The 5,836-nt window shown below is 40.7% G+C and overlaps 1 non-coding gene across 1 annotated transcript; it reads left to right on the plus strand.

Annotated features, from left to right (window-relative positions):
• The first annotated feature begins 2,258 nt into the window (after positions 1 to 2,258).
• Positions 2,259 to 2,367, plus strand: LOC120109756 (small nucleolar RNA R71). The gene has a single exon (XR_005510551.2). It is a non-coding gene; the product is annotated as a small nucleolar RNA R71 (small nucleolar RNA).
• The last annotated feature ends 3,469 nt before the right edge of the window (positions 2,368 to 5,836 follow it).

Here is a 5,836-nt window from a genome sequence, read left to right on the forward strand (position 1 = left end):
CAACTTGAGTAGGGCTTACCCACTTGCTATCGGAAATTGGGTAAATAATACCCACATCAAGCAACTTGAGGACTTCTGCCTTAACCACATCTCTCATCGTAGGATTCAACCTTCGTTGCATTTGCCTTGTGGTTTTGGCATTATCCTCCAAATATATCCGGTGCGTGCAAATTAAGGGGCTAATCCCCTTCAAGTCGGCAATAGACCACCCTAAAGCTCCTTTATGATTCTTTAGAACACCAAGTAATTTTCTTTCTTGGTCATGATCAAGTCCAGATGAGATAATTACAGGAAAAGTGTCATTAAGTCCAAGAAAGGCATACTTAAGTTCCTTTGGTAAGGGTTTTAATTCGAGCTTGGGTGCTTGCTCATGGGATGGTACTATTTTCGCCTCTTGAGGCGACAACCTCTCAAATTCTCCTACTTTTGGTCTCCACCCATTGACCATTTTGATATCCAGATTATCCACAATAGGTGTGACTGACAAATCATCGTCATCGGTTCCATTAGGACACCAATCAATTAAACTATCATTGGATGGGTCGTTAATTGCTTTAGCTAACAAATATTCTTCTGCGATGGTTTCAACCCAATCAACCTCTTTACTCTCTTCAGAATCATTGGGTTGTTTGCACACATTAAAAATGTTCAGTTCTAAGGTCATGTTACCAAAAGAAAGCTTCATGACGCCATTCCTACAATTAATCAATGCATTAGAAGTTGCAAGGAATGGACGTCCTAAAATGACCGGAATCTGAGACTGTGAGTTCGAAGCCGGATGTGTGTCCAATACGATAAAATCGACAGGAAAGTAGAACTTGTCTACTTGGACTAATACATCCTCGATAATCCCCCTTGGAATTTTAACTGACCTGTCAGCTAATTGCAAAGTGACGGAGGTTGGCTTCAACTCACCTAAACCAAGTTGCTCATATACAGAATATGGCAACAAATTCACACTCGCCCCTAAATCTAACAATGCTCGCTCTATCCTAAAGTTGCCTATGATGCATGAGATGGTTGGGCAACCTGGATCTTTATATTTAGGGAGAATGTTGTGCTGCAAAATAGCACTCACATTTTCAGTTAAAAATGCCTTCTTCTTAACATTTAATCGGCGCTTGACGGTACACAAGTCCTTTAAAAATTTGGCATATGAGGGTACTTGTTTGATTGCATCAAGAAGAGGTATATTGATTTTTACTTGTTTAAAAAGCTCAAGAATTTCAGAATTTGGTTCGAGCTTTTGCAACGGCTTTAACCGTTGTGGAAAAGGTGGAGGAAAAGGACATTCTACTTTCTCGGTAGAAGTTGGGACCTCAACTTCATCTTTGTCCCTTTCATTGACTTTAGGAGCATCAGAATTAGAAGTAACTTGCGGTTTCAATTGGACGGTTTGATCAATGACTTTCCCATTACGCAAAGTCATAATGCTCTTTGCATGCTCTGTATGTGAACTAGAAGGAGCCGTATTATTACTACCGTGCACTTGTGGGTTAGGTTGGGGTTGAGCTGGAAGCTTACCCTTCTCTTGGGTACTTAGGACGGTAGTCAACATTGACAATTGGTTCCTTATGTCTTCAAAATTTCGAGTATTTTGAGCATTGATATTAGCTTGACCTTGTAGAAAAGTTTGTATGGATTGCAAGGTATCCTCGATATTTGGCTTTTGAGATGGTGATGGTGCATAAGTAGGATGTGCAGGTGGAGGAGCTGAATGGTGTGACTGTTGAGGATGATCGTTTCTCCACCTAAAGTTTGGATGATTCTTCCAACCAGGGTTATAGGTATTCGAGTATGGATCGTTATAAGGCTTTTGGTAGGAGTTCATAGCATTCGCTTGATCGTGCAAGACTTCTTTGAATGCCGGTATGGTGGGGCAATCTGTAGTGGTATGACCTGACATATCGCAGATACCACAACACTCGTTTCTAAGCTCTATAGTTTTGACAGGCTCAACCTTCCTAAGCTCAATTTCTTCTACCTTCCTAGTGAGGGCTGCCATTTTAGCATGAAGATCATCCTCAGTTCTGAGGTTGTAAAGGCCTCCCTGTACAGAGCTAGTAGGCTTAGGCAAAGACTTGTTGTTTCTATCCCCGTTATCCCAAAGTTGGGCAGTCTCAGCAAGGGAATCCAAATACTCCCATGCCTCATCAGGGTGTTTTTCTAAAAATCTACCATTGCACATGGTCTCTACAAATTGTTTTAACTGTGAAGATAAACCTTCATAAAAGAAGCTAATGGTTCTCCAAGTTTCGAATCCGTGATGAGGGCATGAGAGAAGAAGGTCTTTTAATCTTTCCCAACATTCATAAAATGTTTCATTATCTTTTTGTTGGAAATTGCTAATATGTCTTTTTAAAAAGTTGGTCCTTTGTGTGGGGAAGAACTTCTTTAAAAATTCTCTCTGCATATCTTGCCAATTTCTTATTGATCTAGGTCGCAGAGAGTTTAGCCATGTTTTGGCCTTATCCTTTAGAGAGAAAGGAAACAATGTCAACTTGAGGACATCCTCGGTGACATTTGGCACTCTAAATGTAATGCTCAATTCTTCAAAATCCTTTAAATGAAGATACGGACTCTCGGACTCTAACCCATGAAACTTGGGCAGCAATTGGATTACCCCTGGTTTGATGTCAAAATGACCTACATTATCCGGAAAAATTATGCATGAAGGCTGACTAGTCCTAGCCGGTTGTAGGTATTGTCTTAGAGTCATAACATGGGGTTCTCGTTCTCGATTGTGGTGACTCCCCGCATCTTCATTTAGATCAGCCATCTCAAAAGGTGTGAGATATTGCGAAGGAATTTCAGAAGTATGTCCTAAGGGATGATCTAAAGTTGTACGACTTAATCGACCGGTGTCGTCCCTATTCCACTTTAACATGCAAAATAATTCCCTCTCTTTTTTTTTCTTTCTTTTTTTAAAAAAATAAAAAAATATAAGTACTAACTAAAGATACCCTAAAACGACATCCTAAAACAAAAGTCTTATTCACAATCAAACATGCAACACAACATTACACCTCAATTTCTAATATTTTTCTTAAATTTCTAGACAGCTCCTAACTGGTTTGAAGAGGACACCTAAGCCTCCAATCCGGTCCAATGAACCGAGTTGACCAGGTAAGCTCCCAGGTAAGTGGAGGGGTCACGATGCGTTCGCAAAGGTCCCACTTAAAACCCACTTGCCTCGAACAGATGAACTGTCTCCCTTATAGGGACAAAGCTTGCCTAGACATTAACTAAGCCACAGAGCGAAATTGGTGCAACTTTCGGCGGTCTTCGTCCTATTGAGCTCGAATGTCCTTAGGGGCCAACGTCTAGTTGATTTTAGTTAAGCTTGGGACATTTATGCACTGGGGTGATTTTTGGGCTAAGGACGAGTGATGAAATCCCGACCTTATCTTTTTAAATAGGTTCAGCCCTTAGAATATTTTATGTTGATGCCTTACACTATATGCAACAATCAAGAGATTTTTTTTTTTAATATTTTATGACATGACATTAAATTTTATTGAATAGGCGATCAAGCAAATTAATTATTTTTTTTAAAATTTTATGAGTTGACGTTTGAAATTTGAATTCTGAAATTTGAAACTTGAAATTGGAAATTTTAGGTTTTTTTTTTCTTTTTTTTTTTTTTTTTTGAATAATCACCCTTGATCTATTCTTAAGGTTTCTTTTCTTCAATTTTTAATTAGCAACAAGGGTTAATGAGATATAATAACAATATAATTCTGATTCTAAAAAATAAATGCAGAAAATTCAAAACAGAAATCAGCAAGGTTTCGTATTAATCTGATGGTCTTAAAAATATCAGAATGTCAATCAGACCGTTCAGATTATCTAACAATGTGTCTTGCACTAGCTGACCAAATTTTAATCAAATCCGACGGCTAATTTCTATGATATCAGAGTTTGATGCAAACTGTGTAGGGAATTAAAAATAGTAGTAAAGATGCAATTTTTTTTTTTTTCAAAAGAAAAATACTAACTACTAAGGTAAAAAATTAAATCTAAAATTATGCTAATAACTCAGCCGTTCCCCGGCAACGGCGCCAAAAACTTGGTGCTTTTGAAAAACTGTTCTCCCAAGTGCAGGAGAATCGCACAAGTAGTATAACTCGGAAGTCCGAGGTCGATTCCTCAGGGAACGAAATATGGATTATTAGTTTAATTTCAGATTAATTGATTCAATGAACTTGTGGATTAAGATGATGGTTTGCAAATAGAAAATAAACTAGTAAATAGAGAGTCGAAGTTTGGATATATTAAAAATGGTGTAGGGATCCAGAATCTCCTTTAATAATATCAAGTTCATGCAATAAATTCTATGATTCTTTTGTTTTCTTTTAAAAAGTATAAGCAGATAAAATTTAATTATTGAGTATGTTCTTGATAACATGAATTCTCTTTTTAAGCATTCAACGTGCCTTAGAACGTCAACGATGAATCAAATAATTGAGGAAGACATGTATCAATAAGCATAAATCATAAAAGAATTTTCAACATATGAGAATCATAACATAATCTAAAGATAAATCGTATAAAGCAAAGGAGTAGAATTTACATCATGAACTCGGTACACCAAAGGATCCTCCTTCACCCATCACCAAGGATTTTAGCTCATCATCTTCCTCTCTCTTTCTCACTCTTTTTTTTTTTTTTTTTTAATAACAGAAACAGGGCATCCCCTGTTTCTATTTTTTTTTTTCTTCTTTTTCTTGCTACTGCAGCAGCCCGGCTCTCCTTTTTTTCTTTCGAATGAGCGCTCCCCTGTTCTTCCTCCCCCTCCCCTTCTTATAGATCGCCGGAGCATGGCGTGGAGGAGAAGCGGGTGCGGAAGGAAAGAGGCGCGGGCTGAGGCGGAGGAGGAGCGATGATCGCGGGATTGTTCTAGTGAAGATGAATCGATGGAGGAGGAAGACAGCTGCGGTTGGATCGCGATCTCTTCCGGATGGCCGCTGGGAAGCTTGTGAATGGCTGGGAGGTGAAGCGGAATCAGTGGAGGAGCGTTGCAGATCTGGAGGACGCCCGGAAGGGAGAACGGCTGGGTGATCGCCGAGATAATCATGAACGGCTGCTGGCGGCATCAACGGGATGCTGAGGTCTTAATACGGGAGCTGGGATCATGGAAGAATCAGTGGAGGAGCATTGCAGATGCGTGGGAGATTTGGGAGAGGCGGATCCCGGCTGGGCGCGGGTTGCTCGGATGCTGGGATTGTGCACGGGAGTGGAAGCCGCGGACGGATGCTGGGCGTTGATCACGGTTGCTGCGACGTTGGAGCTGAAACGGGTCCGGAAGAAGGGATGGACGCGTGAGCCGGTGGGAGACTCGGATGGATCGCGGACGGCAGGGGCGTGGACGAGTGAATTGCGAACGTCTAGGATCGCTGGGACTCAATTTCCGGAAGCTGGGATTACGGGGGAAAGAAGATCATGTGGGAGAAGCTTCACGGGCTCGGGCAGGATCAGAACGGAACTCATCACGGGTGTGGACGACCTGGAGGGGACTCGTTGATCACGGGATGATCGCTGATGTGGCCATTTCGGATGTCCCATTGCGTGTTGTCTTAGGATGGCTGGCATATACCCCTCGAGTGCAAGTGTGCTTGAAGATTGGTGGGTTTGATCACCATGACCAGGTTGGGCGTATGTGGTCTAAGTTATGCATTTGTCTAGGCCCAATTTATTCTAAATACGCATTGTAACTTTGATTTCTGATCACCACATGTCACTGGGTTCAGCCCAACCAACCCTATCTGATCACCTGCACCCAATCAAAAATATAATATTAAATTAGTGATAATATCGTTATCCGTTGGCAATAATA

This window comes from Phoenix dactylifera, chromosome 1 (assembly GCF_051530095.1).
Source record: "Phoenix dactylifera cultivar Ajwa chromosome 1, Ajwa_hap1_PhDact_Kaust_v1.1, whole genome shotgun sequence".
NCBI lineage: Eukaryota > Viridiplantae > Streptophyta > Magnoliopsida > Arecales > Arecaceae > Phoenix > Phoenix dactylifera.